At 44.8% G+C, this 19,226-nt stretch overlaps 1 protein-coding gene across 1 annotated transcript in view; it reads left to right on the plus strand.

The window, feature by feature from the left end:
• Positions 1–19,226, plus strand: part of LOC144497682 (uncharacterized) — a 273,548-nt gene that overhangs the window by 106,571 nt on the left and 147,751 nt on the right. The gene's annotated exons all lie outside the window — the stretch shown is intronic.

Raw genomic sequence — 19,226 nt, forward strand, 5'->3', positions numbered from 1 at the left:
TCCCATCCAGACAGAATCAATGTTCCATTAGACAGGTTGGTGAAATGGGCAGACACAGGGCAGGTGAAATACAATCCAGTGAAGTCTTTGAAGTGATTGTCGTGGTTCCCCAGGACGACAATTTATTCACATCAATTAAAACAGAGAGTCTGAGCAGCGATCTTCCAAGCAATAGACTTTATTTCTCAGCACAAGAGATAAAGTCGGGAGCGTCCGGAAAACTCCAAAGAGCCCTTGGGCTTACACTCTTTTATGTACATTTCAGCCTCATATCTCAAGATCCTCCTCTCCCTTTTACAGCCTGTCCTTGGTTGTTATCTTACCCTACAGCCCTATCTTTCTTTGGCCACCATTATTTTTAGTTGACCCTTTATCTGTTTTCTTTGCAATCGGTCGCTCCCTGTTATATCTCTTCGTTTCTTAAACCATGGTGGTTATAACTCTTGCTCTTATCTGAACTTTTCTGTTTGTACAATAATCGTGGTTTTGTAAGCTAAGGCGAATGTGTTTAGAAGAAAAGACATCCCCCTGCTGATTTATGGTCCACTAATGTGTTTAGCAGAAAAGACATTCTCTCTGCTGGTTTATGGTCCACTATTAAGTTGAACCACCGAGCAGTCTTCTTTGTTTTCTCAGGTGGCTATCGTTTGCTTTCCTTAATTAGTGATTGCTATATTACTTCTTTAGTTCCTCTAGTTCCTCCGCTTTAATCATATCGACTACACTTGATTATATTAGGTCACACGAAGTTACTTTAGGTTACATATCCATTTTCACTACTTATCTAAATCTGCTTTATTATTTCACTAAAACCTATGAATCTGAATTCCATACTAAACTCATACAATATCCAGTACAATTTCCCTTACAAGTCCCCCCTTTGAGGCTATTCCCTAGCCTCATCCCAATTACCAAGCTCAAATAATCCCCTCGCTCAATCCCATTTGTATTTTATTTTAATCACTCTTTGCAGGCGATGTGGAGGAGCCGAATATTTTGGTCAGGGATCAGTGTCCCTATTCTAACTTTATCATAATTTGTCTATCCCGGTTCTGATTTTTGGGTTGCTCCTCCAGATTGCCTGCCCCTGACAGTCATCAGCCAAAAACCTTCCCACTCTTGTCTAGGGAAGGGAAAAAGACTGATTCCTGTGTACAGACTAAGTTCTCCTGGTTTCGTGCGGACTTCAGCAAGGTGCTGTTGTTTCCACAAGGTGATCTTCCACTATTGTAGTTATTTTGCAGAGTGACGAGTTTCAACTTCGACCAAGGTCATTGTGAATCCACTCAGCGGGGGCGGCTCAAGATTTTCCCATTCCTCTGTTTTTTCTCTCGAGCGTGAGCTGCTTAGCACCCGCGTCACCATCTGCCGCGCTGCCACTCTGGTAAGGAAGGATCTCAGGGCGGGTAAAAAACAACAAAATATCAATCCCAGAATGATTATTGTTGCTATTGCTACAGCTCCAGCTTTGGCAAACCACGCCCCCCATCTTCCTAATATTCTGTCCAGCCAACTCCACACCTCATGCCCAAACCCAGCATTTTCTTTCACTTCTTTCTTAAGATTTCTTAACTTATTCATGGCTTGTGTAAATGACCCTTCTGGATTAGTGTTATTAGGGATAAATGTGCAGCACTGATCCCCAAACATAACACACACCCCTCCTTTCTCTGCCAGGAGCCAATCTAACGCCTGTCGATTTTGCCACGCCATTTTGCTGGTCGCATCCAACTGCTCTCCTAAGGCCTCCAGGGCATCATTCGTATAATTAATAAACCTCTGCTGATTATAATAGATGTAATTGATCCACTCAGTATTCTTGCTGGGTGTGATCCAAACAAAGAGGGATTCAAACCCTGCAGCTATTTCGTTCCTAGCTTTGAACTCATTCGGGATGCCGCGAGGCTGTCCGATTGCGTCCAATTTTATCGTAGGGTCAGGGGTATATGCCCTCTTAATTCTTTGTGATTTAATTTTTCTTTCCACCGGTAGTATCACAGTGCTCTGGGCAAGCATAACTCGGGCACATAGTCCCTTCCAATTCTGTGGTAATTTTGCCAATAGTCCTTTCTCCGGGCCACAAAGCCACCAGAGATCGGCCAGTTGATTTTCTTGATAGTCTACCACATAAGGAGGGGGTGTCCATCCCCCTTCTGAGATGATAAGACTAAGAACATCGGTTATATTCCAAATCCTTTCACACTCTCCTGTGTAATTTCCCACACTACTTCCTGTGCTACTTTCCCTCCAATAGCAATCTTGGATTTGTAAGTTGGGCTCTACACTCCATTCCTTTGGGACCGCGTCCACTGCCGTTTTTGGCCACTTTGGACATCTGTGGGTCAAGCTGTAGATGCCCTTTTTTACCCCAGCAAACAGGATGCAGTGGTATTGACACAACGGCGGCTCACCTTTACAAAGGTTATCACATGCGGATCCGGAACAGTTTATCTTCTCATACGAGTAGTTCCGATTCCCTATCGTATAATTCCGTATATATGTGGTATATGGACGGCAATTTTCCTTTCTCCAGCTTTGTTGCCTGGTTCTACAGTCTCCTGATCCCCATGGTATATCAGTTACTTGGGTGTTAGGTTTCTCTGATGCACATACTACACACTCTTTCCCATCACTGTTTCTCTGACCTGTATACTCAGCCCATTTCCACCATTTGTTTTTCTGCGCTTTTTCCCAAATAGTATTTGTGCTCACTAATCGTTCACGTTTTGTTCGTCTTAATACTCTATCTTCCTGATTCTGCACCCTTATGTCTTCTGTATCCCATTCTCCTTTTCTATGGGTCACGGAAGTTCCTAAGGGAAATAGTTTCCAACTCCCAGGTGGGGAATGGGGCCCCTTCCCTGTCCTCACCTCCCTCGGCACCTTGACTAATAGGCTCAGGCTGGGCATTTGTATCATCAGCCAGCTCATGTACAGAACTACTTTCATCATCCTCTATTCTTTTTGTTCTTCCTTGGCCCTGTTCCTCCTCCCCACGATTCTCCCCGTGTATTTCTATTTCTTCCTCGCTATCACCTCTATCCACTCTGTGTACTTCTTCAATTTCCCTTCTCTCCCCCACCCCTGGTATCGTTCTGGTACAATGGTTTAAGTGATACCACAGTGTACTGCCTTCTACTTGCAAAGCCGTGGGAGACACTTTGGTGACTTCAAACGGTCCTTCTCGTCTCGGTTCGTTCCAACGTCTCCGGAACTTTCTGATGTATACTCGATCTCCAGGCTTGATCTGATTTTCTGTTACCGGATTCTCCTCCTCCTTGGCTTTTTCCTGTTCAAATATAGTTCTATGTATAACAGTTAATTGTTGTATATATTCTTTTGTGCTTTGATCTAAACATTCTAGCGTAGGACCTCCTGATCCCCTGATCTTGGGTACCGGCATTACTCTTCCTGTCATCATTTCATGTGGGCTCAAATGTGTGATTCTGTTTTCCTGACTCCTGTATTGCATTAGAGCCAATGGCAGAGCATCTATCCAGTTTTTCCCTGTTTCACTGCAAATTTTGCTTATTTTAGCCTTAAGGGTCCCGTTTGCTCTCTCCACCATTCCTTGGGATTGGGGGTGATATACGCATCCAAACTTCTGCTTTATTCGGAGTGCCGAGAGTGTCTCTCTCAGTGCCCTTCCTATAAAAGCAGATCCATTGTCTGAACTTAATTGCGTGGGTATGCCAAATCTTGGGATAATTTCTTTTGACAGGAAGTTAATCACCGTTCCAGATCCTTGATCTTTGGATGGCGTTGCTTCTATCCATCTGCTGAATCTATCAATAATCACTAGCATGTATCTTTTCCCTCTTACCACCTTTCCCATATCCACATAGTCCATGCATAGGTGTTTAAATGGTCCTTCAGGAATGGGTATATGCCCTATTGGGGCAGTAATGCCCTTCCTGATGTTATTCTGAGCACACACCTCACACTGACTTAGTATGTAGTCAATCGAGTTTTGCAGGTATGGTGACCAGAATCCTTCCTCCTTGATCTTTCTAGCCACTTCTCCTCTTGCACAGTGGTCCACTTCATGCGCTTCGCTAATTAGTACGGTTAGTAATGATGTGGGTGCTATGACTAATCCCTCCCCATTTCTCCATATCCTGTCCTGTTGTCCCTGTAGTGCTCCTCTATCTTTCCACATTGCCTTTTCAGCTACAGAGGTTTCCTCCTGTAACTGTGCTACATCCTCTAATGTGATCTGAGGTTCGATATCCCCCGTACCTGGCCCTGGGTGTGGCCTTGCTATTTCTACTGGGGCTATCGTAGCCTCAATGCATCCTGACGCTTCTTTAGCTGCCTTGTCGGCTTTGGTGTTTCCCTGTGTGATGCTGTCTGCTCCCTTTTTATGCGCCTGACACTTAATTATGGCTAATTCCCTTGGACCCATCATGGCCCTTATTAAAGCCCTGATTTGACCTTCGTGTTGTATTGGTCCTCCTCCGCTTTTCATAAATCCCCTTTGCTTCCATATTGCCCCGAACAGATGGCAGACCCCGTGGGCATAGGCCGAATCAGTATAAATTTCCAATGCTTCCCCGTTTGCTAGCTCACATGCTCTGGTCAATGCTTTAAGTTCTGCTAGTTGGGCTGAACAGGGCTGTTCACATTTCTCTGCTTCTATGACTTCAAGTGTTTCCCCTTTCTGTTCAACTATGGCATAGCCTGCGTGGTTTCCTAAGTGATCCCTGTAACATGAGCCATCTACATACAGTATCCTTTTCCCTTCTGTCACTAGTCCCTCTGCTCTTAAATCTTTTCTCAGTTTCATAAATGTTTTTGCTTCTCTTAAGCATTCATGTTCTTCTCCTTCATGAGGTAATGGCATGTAATCAGCTGGATTTACTCTGTTGCACTTTATTATCGTGATATCTGGAAATGTGGTTAGCATTCGATAATGATGGATCCTAGCAGGTGTCAGCACAAATTTTCCTTGCTCAATCAATTCAGCGACCTTATGGTATACATGTATGTTTATCGGATATCCCATTGTGACCGTGGCTGCCTTTTCGTACGCCCACCAAGCTGCTGCCAGACCTTGATAGCACGGAGGGTATCCCATCGCTACGTCGTCTAGCTTGGTACTGTAATATGCTACAGCCTGCCTTCGTCTACCCTTGCAATTTTCCTGCATTAACATTGCTGTAGCAAATCCGGCTTCTCTGTTACTCACAAATAAGTCAAAGGGCTTGTCATAGGTCGGTAAGGCCAATGCTGGTGCCTGTGCCATTTCTCTTTTCACATTTTCAAATGCGCCTGAAGCATCTTTATCCCATTTTAGTTTGGCTTTTAATTCGTCACACCCTGCCTCCTTCATTATCTTTCGTAGTGCCTGCGTTTTTTCGGCATAGCTTTCCACCCATTCTGAACTGAATCCTGTCATTCCCAAAAATGTCATCATTTGTCCCACCGTCTGTGGTTTCGGAACTTTTAGTACTGCTTCTATTTGCTGTGAAGCTATCTCCTTCTGTCCTGCTGATATTTCTCTTCCCAAGTATTCTACCTTTTTCTGGCACAGCTGCAGCTTTTTCCTGGAAACTTTATGACCCCCTTCTGCTAACCTTTTCAATAGTTTTAAACTATCCTTCCTGCACTGTTCTTGTGTTCCTGTGCATAATAATAAATCATCCACATAATGTATCAGTGTTCCTTCCAACTGTATTCCTTCTAAATCTGCTCTCAACACCTGATTGAATACATGTGGGGAATGTTTAAATCCTTGGGGCATCCTATTGTATGTGTATTGTTTCCCCTCGTACGTAAATGCAAAGAGATACTGACTTTCTTGAGCTAGTGGCACACTAAAAAATGCCGAACATAGGTCTATTACAGTAAACCATCTACATTCAGGTGGTATATTTGTCATCAAGGTATAAGGGTTTGGAACCTCTGCTGGCATATCTTCCACTACCTCATTAATTGCCCTTAGATCATGCACCAATCTCCATTTTTCTCCGTCCGCCTTTTTCACTGGTAGTAGCGGTGTATTACACCTGCTCCGGGTTTCTTTTAATACCCCTGCTTCTATCAATCCCTTAATTGTCCCTCTAATTCCTTCAATTGCTTCTGTCTTGATTGGGTATTGCGGCCTATACGGCCCCTGACGTCCTATCTTTAATCTGACTTCAACTGGATTAGCGTTTTTGACCCTCCCTACATCCGTGTCCTGTCTGGACCACAACTCCTGCGGGCGGGAGTTCAAATCCTGCTCTAACCTCTCTCTCCACTCCAGTTCCTGTTTCTCAATTTGCACTCCTATTGTTATCTGCTTCGGTTTCCCAAGCATTTTAACATCCAAAATTATTTTCGTCATTTGTCCATTGCTGGACGTCCAAATATCTACATTGTCTGTCTGGACAAATTCTAAATCTTGTGCTCTCAACACCATTGGTCCTAGGTCTTTTGATCTGTATCCCGGATTCACTTTCAATGTGACATGTGGCTCCGCCCCAGATACAGAGAACCATTTGTTAACCCATTCATTCCTAACAATTGTGAGGGCTACTCCCTCTAGTCCGATTAAAATACTTCCTGACTTTATTTCCTGTTCTCGTCCTGCCTCCCTTTCCCATTTCTCCTGTATCTCAGGTTCCTGCCCTTCATCAAATATCATTGTACTGTGTAATTCTGTTCTTGGCCATTTGGCTTGTGGAACCCAAGTGTTTATAAGCTTTCCCCAAACTTCCCATATCTGTTTTTTAACTTGTTCCTCTATATCTCCCAACCAATATACATTAACCCCTTCCTTTCCTGGTATTTCAAGTGGATACATTCCCATCAAATCAATTCCTTGTTCGGTGCATTCTAATTTTAGTCCTAGACCTAGGATTGCATCCCTTCCCAATAGATTTAAAGGAGTTTTATCACATACTAAAATAGGTACATGGGTTGTCTTATTTCCAATGGTAACAGGCACCGGCGTCGTCATTCGAGCTAATGTTACTTTCCCCGAGAACCCCACAGTTTTTACAAACTGGTTTGACAATGGTAAGTGATCCGCATACTTCGTTTGCATGCACGTACATGTGGCGCCGGTGTCTATCATCATGGGGACCTCGATCCCTCCTACTCTAACGTTAACTATAGGTTCCTGCTCTGCGGTTTCTGTTATCTGTTCGTACTGTCCTACCATTTCGGGGTTCTCTGGGCCTCCCTATGGGGAATTCTGATGGTTTACCGGCCCTTGAAACATCGGGATGCTGTTTGGCGATCCTTGGATCATTTGTTGGCCTGTCTGCTGCTGGTTTTCTCCCTGCCTGGGAAAATTTCGCGGGCAATTCCTTTTTATGTGCCCTGCCTCCCCGCACCCCCAACACACACCTGAAGGGCCAGGCAGTGGTCCCTGTCTCGGAGTCTGATGTTTAACCTGTCCCTGTCCTCTCTGATTCTGATAGGGTGGCCTACCACCTCCCTGTCCTTTCCCATTTCTATTCCAGTCAGTCTGACTTTGCAGGGCGTATGGGTTTTGATAATTTAGGCCACAGGCTCCTGGGTTCATGGACAGTGGGAAGGCAGAAATGTTATAGGTTATGACGGGCTGGCCTCCATCTCCGCTCCCCCCTTTGATTAGTGCAGGTATTTCCTCTGGCTTTTGCTCCACCATCATTGGTGCTATTTTTCTGGGTGCGAGATCCTCTTTTGCCTTCAGTTTATCCTTGCTTTTGATCTCCTCCAACTGTGCCTGAAGGAGTTTACGTTGTACCTCCTTCAGCTGTTTGTCTGCATTCTTTTCATCTTTGCGATGTCTCTCTACTGCATGGGCGACATAATCCACAAACTCTCGGTAATTTTTTGAGTCCAAGCCCACCACTTCCTCCAGCCTTGTCTTAGCTGGGGCTGGCAAGCCCTCTAGGATTGCAGCCCGGAACATGGAGTTGGTCAGTGGGTCTATTAAAATGTCCCTCTCCGTGTCCCTTCTCCACCTTTTTAATTGATTCTCCACATACACCGCTGCATTCTCCTCCTCACCCAGTGGCTCTCCCTTTAGGGTTTTTACATCCATTCGATTGGGGTACATGTCCCGCAGTGCCTGCCAGATGTCTTGGCGGTACTGGTCCATTAGTGTCCCATCCACCGCTGGGTCATAAGCTGCGGTCGGGATGCCAGCACGTCTCATTACTTCCGCCATTTGGTCCATTCCTAGCACCTTTGTCAGGAGAGCTTTGATGTCGCCCAGTGCCATCCTTTTTCCCACCATTCCCGCCTCCAACTGTCCAATCCACCTTCCAGCTCCATCCAAAATATTGGGTAATTCATTAATTAAATTAGGCAAATCCTGACCTGACCAAGGGATATACTGCGGTCTGCCACCCTTCAGAATCACCGGGAATACCCTTTTCCCTCTCCTATCCACATCTGGAAACTTTACAGGTGGGTGCCTTTCCCGCCTTGATTTTCTTTGCACCCTTAACACTGATTGCCTCCCTTCGTCTTCACTACTCTCTTCTGTTTCGCCTTCCATCTCTCTATATCTTGTCTCTTTTCTCTCTCCCTTTGTGCCCTTCCCTCCTTCGTCATCTGTTCTATGTCATATTCTCCCTCAAAATTCATTGTGCCTGATATAACTGGGTACAGTCCCGTGGAGCTCTGTTTCTCTAAGTATGGGGGTGGGGCTACGTTTGGATCTTCCAATTTTGCTTTTTCCTCAAGTTGTACTGGCATCTGCATTCTACCTCCCCTCCATACCCCTCTTCTCTCTTTCCCTTCTTGTTGGAATAGGGCTAATATCTCTAACTCCTTTTCTCGCTTCTCCCTTCTTTTGCTCGATTTATCCTTAATTTTATAGTTCTTTATCATTCCCTTCTGGTCCTCACACCTCTCTATGGACCATGTGCCTTCCTCCGGCCACTGTGTATTGGTCTTATTTGTTCTTTTGGCCCATTTTTTAGAGACGTGTTCTATATCTCCCCTAAGGGCTGGGAACTTGTCCCCTAATATCTCCACTGGTGTCTTAACTTGGTGCGCCATTCCTCGTCTTTTTGGATCACTGTCGCAATTTTTGTCACTTAATCTGTCAGAGTTAGGTATCACAGTGATTATTACTTGCTGTATTGTTTTTCCGTGCTCAGTCCCCTGTTTACCTTTCCTTTGGATTTCTTTTGCCAATATCTGTAATTCTAACCGGGGTCCTGATATCCACTTCCCCGTAGTCCCCTGTCCCGGCACTATCTTCCTCTCCCGGGCCAGAGGGTAGTAGGTTTTCACTTGCTCGTCTATGTGTATAAGAATCCTGTATTGGTCAGATCCCTTTATTAATTTCTCTTGGGTTTCCAATTTTATTTCGTCTATCCAATTCCTATCGACTATTCTTTCCCAATTTACATACGGCCACTCATTCTTTATCTCCTCTAAGTTAATTATGTGTGTAATCTTTTTCCAATCCAGTGTTGCTTCCGTTTTTGTTATTATTCAAAGATTAGTTATTTTCAATCTTGTCACCAGGCAGTTTTGTCAGGGTAATTTTTCAAGTTGTTAGTTATTACCCTACCTATATTCCGACTCTCTCTCTTATTTCTGTCCTTCACGCTGTTTTCTCAGACCAGTTTGTTCAAATTGGTCTTTTACTTCCTCTATTCTAGCTGCTACTCCCCTTTCCTGTGGTTAAAATCCACTCCTGTGCTTTTGGCTACTGTATTAGGTCAGAGAGTGATCTCTCACTGATCTCTCTCCCTCTCGGTTGACGTCCCTTACCCGAGGTCCTGGGTAGGTTTGGACTGGCAGGTTTTCCCACACTTACTCTCTTCTGGGCAAGTCGTGACCTGAAAAACCCGCTCCAAACCGCTCGACTTAACCTAATTGCATTACTTTAGCTTTCGGCCTTTTTCCCGTCTCACTTTTTACCCATTCACAGACAATACAGTATTCGCAGCGCGCTTTTGCATGCAAAAATTCTGCTCTTCGGATCAGACTCAGTCTCTCAAAGTTTTTACACAATTTGGTTTTACCTGTGCAGGATATCTTTTTGGGTTGGGGAGATCCAGGACCAGCAGAGAGCCGGGTGCGCCGGGCCTCGAGAAAACCCCTTTCTGACAACAAGGATTTACATGCATGCAAGTCTGCTTACCTTGTTGACAGAAGGCCGGCTGGGGACTTCTCGGTTCCGGTCGGACCACCGTCTCCGCCACTCCTTCCAGATGCTTTTCTGGGCGATCTCTCACCAACCCTGCTAAGCAGCGCCAATTTTGTCGTGGTTCCCCAGGACGACAATTTATTCACATCAATTAAAACAGAGAGTCTGAGCAGCGATCTTCCAAGCAATAGACTTTATTTCTCAGCACAAGAGATAAAGTCGGGAGCGTCCGGAAAACTCCAAAGAGCCCTTGGGCTTACACTCTTTTATGTACATTTCAGCCTCATATCTCAAGATCCTCCTCTCCCTTTTACAGCCTGTCCTTGGTTGTTATCTTACCCTACAGCCCTATCTTTCTTTGGCCACCATTATTTTTAGTTGACCCTTTATCTGTTTTCTTTGCAATCGGTCGCTCCCTGTTATATCTCTTCGTTTCTTAAACCATGGTGGTTATAACTCTTGCTCTTATCTGAACTTTTCTGTTTGTACAATAATCGTGGTTTTGTAAGCTAAGGCGAATGTGTTTAGAAGAAAAGACATCCCCCTGCTGATTTATGGTCCACTAATGTGTTTAGCAGAAAAGACATTCTCTCTGCTGGTTTATGGTCCACTATTAAGTTGAACCACCGAGCAGTCTTCTTTGTTTTCTCAGGTGGCTATCGTTTGCTTTCCTTAATTAGTGATTGCTATATTACTTCTTTAGTTCCTCTAGTTCCTCCGCTTTAATCATATCGACTACACTTGATTATATTAGGTCACACGAAGTTACTTTAGGTTACATATCCATTTTCACTACTTATCTAAATCTGCTTTATTATTTCACTAAAACCTATGAATCTGAATTCCATACTAAACTCATACAATATCCAGTACAATTTCCCTTACATGATACAGTTTGAACAGAAGAATGTACAGAGGTAATGTCAACTGAATGGTACAGTTATAAAGGGATTGCAGGAACAGAGAGACCTGAGTGAGTATGAGGCTGGCAGGAAGGTGTGATGAGACTGTGAAAGAAGCATCTGGACCCCATTGCTTTATAAATAGAGGTACAGAGTACAAAAGCAGGGAGGTCACGCTGAACATTGATAAAATAGTGATTAGATCCCAGCTGGAGAATTGACCCCACCTCTGGTCATAGTATTTGAGGAAGAATATCAAGGTATTCGAGAGGGTGCAGAGGAGATTTGCTGGAATATTATTGGAGATAAGGGACTTCTGAATGACACTGGGACAATTCAATGTGTTGGGAAAAGCATATCTTTCATAAAACATGGAAGGACATTGCATTGCCCGGATAGTGGATGCTGACCTGGAGTTTATTTCTATAAATAGGACCATAACTTCACCTTGGACTGGGAGCCAGCCTGCTTTCACCTGACCTGTATGGTATTTGAGGAAGAGATGTTTGCTAGTTTTGAACTGGAATCACTTTAATTGATGGGGAATAAAACTGAAAGACAAAGGCTAGTGATGTTCTGGAAATCGAATTACAGGGACAAACTTTAAGTTTTGAACCTGTTGGTTTTGAACTCAGTCTCTTTGAGGAATGAGTTGAGAAATTGATATCACCCGATCTGATTCGCTCTCCATCTTGCCTCAAATTGTGTCTGGTTCACAACCTGCTGCCAGAGAATCCTCATCTGAGTGTCACCTGTCTGAATTTTGGACCTGCAAAGCTGGAACAGGAAGAATTGGTCCAGATCCATATTCTCCTCCACGCCAAAGCTCTGTTGGTGTGAGACTCCAGACATCCACTGGTCTTCACATGAGGGAACACCAGCTCGACAGCATTGAACCCCTTCAAACTTTATCCTTTATTTTAAAAAGCCTATTCTCTAAAGCGCATCTCTGCATTGACACCCTGCTCAGGAGTTGGGGTAATATTTTCCCATGATCAGAGGACTGGTTAACAGACAGGATAGAAGTTTAACAACACCAGGTTAAAGTCCAACAGGTTTATTAGGTAATAAACCTGTTGGACTTTCACCTGGTGTTGTTAAACTTCTTACTGTGTTTACCCCAGTCCAATGCCGGCATCTCCACATCATAACAGACAGGAGACAGAGATCAGACATAAATTTTCGAATTGGCCAGGTGTGACTAGTGGAGTGTCACTAGGATCAGTGCTGGGACTTCAGTCATTTCCAATCTACATTCATGACTCACACCAAGAGGCTGAGTGTAAAGTATCTAAATTTGCAACAGCGAGAAAGCTCGGTGGAAGTGCAAACTGTGGAGGACATAGAGAAGCTGCAAAGAGATGTGGACAACTTAAGCAAAGGTGCAAGGTGGCAGATAGCATGTAACGTGAGCCAGTATTGGGTTACACTGCATCTCAACACAATATGGTCTTCTGCGCATTCACACTGGTCCGTACAGATATCACTCTGCTGAACCCAGTGTACCAGAAGGCCTTTAAATTGGAACATGTCCATCCTTCAGTAACAGCATCCCACTTTGTTATATTGTACAAGGGAGAAATAAAAAGAGAGCAGAGGAAGAGACAGAGTCGGAGTGAATTGTGGCTCTGAGACACAGATGGTCAAAACCAAGTATTGGTTCCAGGAAACCCTGTAAAGTCTGTTTTTTACCGAGAAAACTTCCATCAAAGAGACAGAATCTTAATGATATTATATCAGAGACAGGCACAGTATTAATCTCACACTCAGCCTCTCTTACCTGTTGTAATCTCTGCAGATTTCAGACAAAAATGCTTTGTGAAATAAATGATTGTGTGTAAGAATATTTCTGAGACCAGGCCACATTTATTTACTTATTAATTCAGATGTAATGAATGTCTGTGGGCTCAGTGAATGCACATTGCACAATGATTGTGTCTTGGAGGTGAAATGTGGCTTCCAGTTTCACATGGTGGGAAAGCATTAGAACCGCTCATATGTGGCAGAGAGCAGAGCTGTGGGGCTATTCATCTTTGCTGGCAAGGATAGAAAAGTAGAACACTTTTTTTTTTAAATGAGAGACTTGTGTGCACGCTACAAGGAACACAAAAAATCCATGAGGTAGAAATCATAGAATCCCAACGGTGCAGAAGGATGCCATTCAGCCCATCAAATCTGCACCCAACTCTCCGCCAGAGCATCTTACACAGGCCCTATTCCTGTAACCCAGCTAATCCCACGCACCTACACATCTTTGAACACTAAGTGGCAATTTAGCATGGCCAATCAACCTGTCGGAGGAAACCGGAGATCTTGGAGGAAACCCACACCAGCACAGGGAAAACATGCAAACTCCGTACGGACAGTCCGTATTCCAAAGCCGGAATTGAACCCGAGTCCCTGGTTTGTGAGGCAGCAATACTAACCACTGTGCCACGTGACTTCCCTTCAAAAATCGATCAGGAAAGCATATGGTACCTACATCTTTATCTCAAAGGGATTAGAGAACAGAACAAAAAATTCTTGCTCCAAATTTAAAGACCGTTGCTGAAACTGCAATTCTGTGTAGAATTTTCCTGGCATTTGTACAGAGAAGGTTTAACTGGCTGATTCTTGGAACGATTGGGATTTGTTTTATGAGGAAAGGTTGAGCAGGTTGGGGATTTATCCATTAGAGTTTAGAAAAATTAGAGTTATCTCACTGAAACAGGGTAGATTCTGACAGGGCTTCATTGGTAAAATACTGAAAGATTCTTTCTGTTGGTGAGCAATAAAACATGAGGGCAAAGCCTCAGGGTAAGAGGTGAATCAGTTAACATGAGGAGAAATTTCTTCACTCAAAAGGTTGTGAATCTTTGTGATTTGCAACCCCAGAAAATTAAGGCTGAATCCTTACTGAAGATATTGAAGATAAATAGATTTGTGGTGTCTCAGCGAATGGAGGTTTACAGAGAGTAGGAGTGAAAGTCAAGATGAGGCAGAAGATCAGCTATGATTGTGTTGAAACTCGGGACAGGTTCAAGAGGTTGAATGGACTATTTTGCCAGTAAATGCCAGACAATGACCATCACCAATAAGAGACACTCTAACCACCGCCCCTTAACATTCAGTGGTGTAACCATCACTGAATCCCCCACTTTCAACATCCTTGGGGATACCATTGACCAGAAACTCACTGGACTCACCACATAAACACAGTGGCTGCAAGACAGGTCAGAGGCTAGGAATACTGTGGCAAGTAACTCACCTCCTGAAGCCCCAGCATTTTCTGTTTTTGTTTCAGATTCCAGCAGTATGTTGCTTCTATCTCAGTGATTTGTCCTGTCGTGTGTCGCTGCCCATGTTCAGCGTGGCCAGTTCCAGCACAGAACAATTTGCAGGATTGGAAATCACGCCACTAATCCTTCCTTCGTAAGATACAGGAGCAGAATTAGACCATTCGGCCCATCGAGTCCGCTGCAACATTCGATCGTGGCTGATATGCTCCTCATCCCCATTTTCCTGCCTTCTCCCCATGACCTTTCAACCCATTACCAATTAAAAATCTATCTGACGCCTCCATAAATTTACTCACTGTCCCAGCATCCACCGCACTTTGGCGTGGCAAATTCCAAAGATTCACAACCCTTTGGGAGAAGTAGTTTCTCTTCAACTCTGTTTTAACTCTCCGGGTCGGCACGATGGCACAGTGATTTGCACTGCTGTCTCACAGTGTCAGGGACCCGGGTTCGATTCCCGGCTGGGTAAGTGTCTGTGTGGAGTTAGCACGTTCTCCCCGTGTCTGCGTGGGTTTCCTCCCACAGTCTGAAAGACGTGCTGGTTCGGTGCATTGACCTGAACAGGCGCCGAAGTGTGGCGACTGGGGGAATTTCACAGTAACTTCATTGCAGTGTTAATGTAAGCCTTACTTGTGACTAATTAATAAACTTTAAAGAACTTTAAGTTTGCTACCCCTTCTGCTAAACTATGACCTCTCATCCTAGAATGTCCTACCAGCGGAAGCATCCGCTCCACGTCTACTTTATCCATACCTTTTATCATCTTGAATACCTCAATTTGATCTCCCCTCATTCTTCTAAATTCCAGAGTGTGTCGGCCTAAACTGTTCAATCTCTCTTCATACGACAAATCCCTCATCTCTGGAATCAATCTAGTGAACCTCCTCTGAACTGCCTCCAATACCACTACATTTTTCCTCAAATACGGGGACCAAAACTGCACACAATACCCGAGGTACGGCCTCACCAATGCCTTGTATAGTTGCCATGATGTGGAGATGCCGGCGTTGGACTGGGGTAAACACAGTAAGAAGTTTAACAACACCACGTTAAAGTCCAACAGGTTTATTTGGTAGCAAAAGCCACACAAGCTTTCGGAGCTGCAAGCCCCTTCTTCAGGTGAGTGGGAATTCTGTTCACAAACAGAGCATATAAAGACACAGACTCAATTTACATGAATAATGGTTGGAATGCGAATACTTACAACGAATCAAGTCTGTAAGAAACAAAACAACATGAGTGGAGAGAGCATCAAGACAGGCTAAAAAGATGTGTATTGTCTCCAGACAAGACAGCCAGTGAAACTCTGTGGGGGTTACAAATAGTGTGATATGAACCCAATATCCCGGTTGAGGCCGTCCTCGTGTGTGCGGAACTTGGCTATCAGTTTCTGCTCAGCGACTCTGCGCCGTCGTGTGTCGCGAAGGCCGCCTTGGAGAACGCTTACCCGAATATCAGAGGCCGAATGCCCGTGACCGCTGAAGTGCTCCCCAACAGGAAGAGAACAGTCTTGCCTGGTGATTGTTGAGCGGTGTTCATTCATCCATTGTCGCAGCGTCTGCATAGTTTCCCCAATGTACCATTGGGGAATGCCGAAGCATGGTAGTGTCTGGAACAAGCTGCCAGAAGTAGTCGTTGAGGCGGGTACAATTTTTCTTTTAAAAACGTTTAGACAGTTACATGGTATCGAGATACGGGAAAATGCGGGCAATTGGGACTTGCTTAGGGGTTTTACAAAAAAGGCGGCACAGACAAGTTGGGCTGAAGGGCCTGTTTCCATGCTGTAAACATCTGTGACCCTATTACTCTACTTGGAGGAAATGATTTTCCATTCAGCACTGAAAGTTGGCAAAGCCGTGGAGTGAGTTAGAGACAGTGAAAGGGGGAGGGGGAGGTCTAGAAAGTTTGCCGGGAGGTAGCGCCAAGGTCGTCAGCTTCAAGGGGGAACTAATGCCACTAATTGGGTGGCACAATGGCACCATGGCTGGCACTGCTGCCTCACAGCACCAGGGGCCCAAGTTCAATTCCGGCCTCGGGTTATAGTCTGTGCGGAGTTTGCACGATCTCCCTGTGTCAGCATGGGTTTCCTCCGGATGCTCCGGTTTCTTCCCACAGTCCAGAGATGTGCGGGTTAGGTGGATTGGCCATGCTAAATTGCCCCTAGTGTCAGTGGGATTAGCAGGGTAAATATGTGGGGTTATTGGAATCGGGCCTGGGTGGAATTGTGGTGGGTGCAGACTTAATGGGCCGAATGGCCTCCTTCTGCGCTGTGGGGATTCTATGATTCTATGAATGCTCTTTTTATGGATGATATAACCAAAGGACGGCACCTTGGTGACAAATTAACTTTATTTAAGTTTATTCATTAATTAGTCACCAGTAGACTTACATTAACACTGCAGGGAGAATGTGCAAACTCTTCACAGAAAGTGACCCAAGGTGGGAATTGAGCCCATGTCCGGTGCTGTCACGCAGCAGTACTAACCATTGTGGCACCGGAGGGAGGCCAGGGTTAGATTCTCAATAGGCAACAGAGGTAACTGTGGGGGTTAGAAGGGAAACCGGTGTGCCGGCTGTTATGTCCCAGGCCAGAAACTCCAAGGTGTTTTATGAAGATAGCCGAGACCCTAAGTTTTACCTTTGAATTTGACATGAAGGTGAGCAGAAGGTGTTTGACTCCAGGGATGATTCAAGTGACCCCAAGGGATAATTGAACCCCCAGGACACTGCATTAGCCCAGATTAAAAACAAACATGATGCCCATTATATTGCTTCAGTCACAATTATAGAGGACACCGGCCACAGACAAAATGGTGCCCAAAATAAAATGCTAAGAGCTGCTTGAAAAAGACCTGCAAAAGACATGATTGAAACACATTTCTTAAAGACACAGTATCATCACACTGTGAATCCAGCATTGATTTACTGCAGAATAATGGAACTGGGTGCGTACAGTGTCAATTGAAGACAGTGGGGAGGCATTGAAGGAGGATAGTGTGTTGTACCTGGTTAAAAGTTGCAGAGGGGTTATAAAGGATGAGCTGGGCTAGTTTGTATTGATCACAGTTGCAGGCAGGCTGCAGGTTTGGGATTAACCTGATTAGAAAGAGTTTCAACATGGTACGTGGATTTTGCAGTTGGCAACATGTTCAACAACTTTGAATCGAAAAGATGTTTTTTCCGACGGGCGGGAGCTTGCAAGGAGGGAAGCGGCGTTTTCATCAGCTCATTTTCTATTCATATTCTTATTGATTCTAGGATTGATATCCTCATCCCTGATTCCATCACAACGTGAGAGGTCCAGGCGGTTGGCATATTTCAGAGCAAAGGTGAACAACGTCACTGGTCTCACCTGACCTTGTGCGGTGATGACATTAAATTATGCTGCTGACTATAATTATGATGATAACTTATTTCGTTCCCCGCAGCATCAACTCCACATCTTGTTTCACCAACCACTTATGAATGGGAAAGACATTATGTTTATATGGTATAGAGTCAGAGTCATAGAGGTTTCCAGCTTGGCAACAGGCCCTTTGACCCAACTTGTCCATGACACCCTTTCTTTTAACCACTAAGCTAGTCCCAATTTCCTGCGTTTGACCCATATCCCTCTGTACCCATCTTACCCATGGAACTGTCAAAATGCTTTCTAAAAGACAAAATTGTACCCGCCTCTATTACTACCTCTGGCAGCTTGTTCCAGACACTCACCACCCTCTGTGTGAAACAATTGCCCCTCTGGATCCTTTTGTCTCTCTCCCCTATAGCTACAAAGAAATTCATACTTTTTTCTTAGATGGAAGGGTGAAATAGATAACAGTGATTTAGCATCCCTCTTTATACACCGCCTCATTCTGTCGACAGTTTTGTTTCCAAGTGAGTTTGAATGCCAGTCTGTGCATATTTCAGTTTCATGCAATCACACCTTAATATCAGAAGCACATTCTAAAAACCTGTTTTTTTTTCACAAGGTACAAAACATCTCTGTATCTGTGTGGGTCTCCTCCCGGTGATCTCGTTTCCTCCCACGGTCATAATATGTGTGGGTTAGGTTGATTGGCCAAGCTAAATTGCCCCCGAGTGTCCCAAGATGGGAAGGTTAGGGGGATTAATGGGGTAAATACATGGGGTTACGGGGATCAGGCCTGGGTAAGATGCTCCGCCAGAGACTCAGTGCAGACTCAACGGGCCGAATGTCCTCCTTCTGCACTGTGGGATTCGATGATTCCACGATTCTGTGATTCATGGGCAAAGCTGAGAAGCCCTGGAAGGTATGGCGGCGAAAGTGAATATCTCAATACTTCTTCAATATTACGAGAGTTTATGACTCAACCACCCATTCAGACCATTAGTTCAAAGCTTCCATCACCCACTGGGTGAAAAGGTTTCGCCTCAATTCCCCTCTTCGCTTTCTACCACGTACCTGAACTCGATGCACCCTGCTCATTGACTCCTCTACGAATGGAAAAATATCCTATCCATCCGATCCATCTTGCTCATTATCTTATACACCTCCATCAAGTCCCCTCTCAACCTTCGCTGCCCCAAGGAAAACAGCCCAAACCTATCCAATCTCTCCCCCAACCCAGGCAGCATCCTGCTGAATCTCCGCTGCGCCATCTCCAGTGCAATCTCATCCCGTCCTATAATATGGTGACCAGAGTTGGTCTGTTCATTACAGCTACCTGGGGTGGCTCAGTGGTACAGTGGTTAGCACTACTGCCTTACAGCGCCAGGACCCAGGGTTCAATTCCCGGCTTGGGTCACTGTCTGTGCGGAGTTTACACGTTCTCCCGTGTCAGTGTGGGTTTCCCCCGGGTGCTCCAGTTTCCTTCCACATTATGAAAGATGTGCTGGTTAGGTTCATTGGCTTTGCTAAATTCTCCCTCAGTGTACCCAAACAGGTGCTGGAGTGTGGTGACTAGGGGAATTTCACAGTAACTTCATTAAGTGTTACTT

The sequence above is a fragment of the Mustelus asterias genome, chromosome 8 (genome assembly GCF_964213995.1).
Source record: "Mustelus asterias chromosome 8, sMusAst1.hap1.1, whole genome shotgun sequence".
Taxonomy (NCBI): Eukaryota; Metazoa; Chordata; class Chondrichthyes; order Carcharhiniformes; family Triakidae; genus Mustelus; species Mustelus asterias.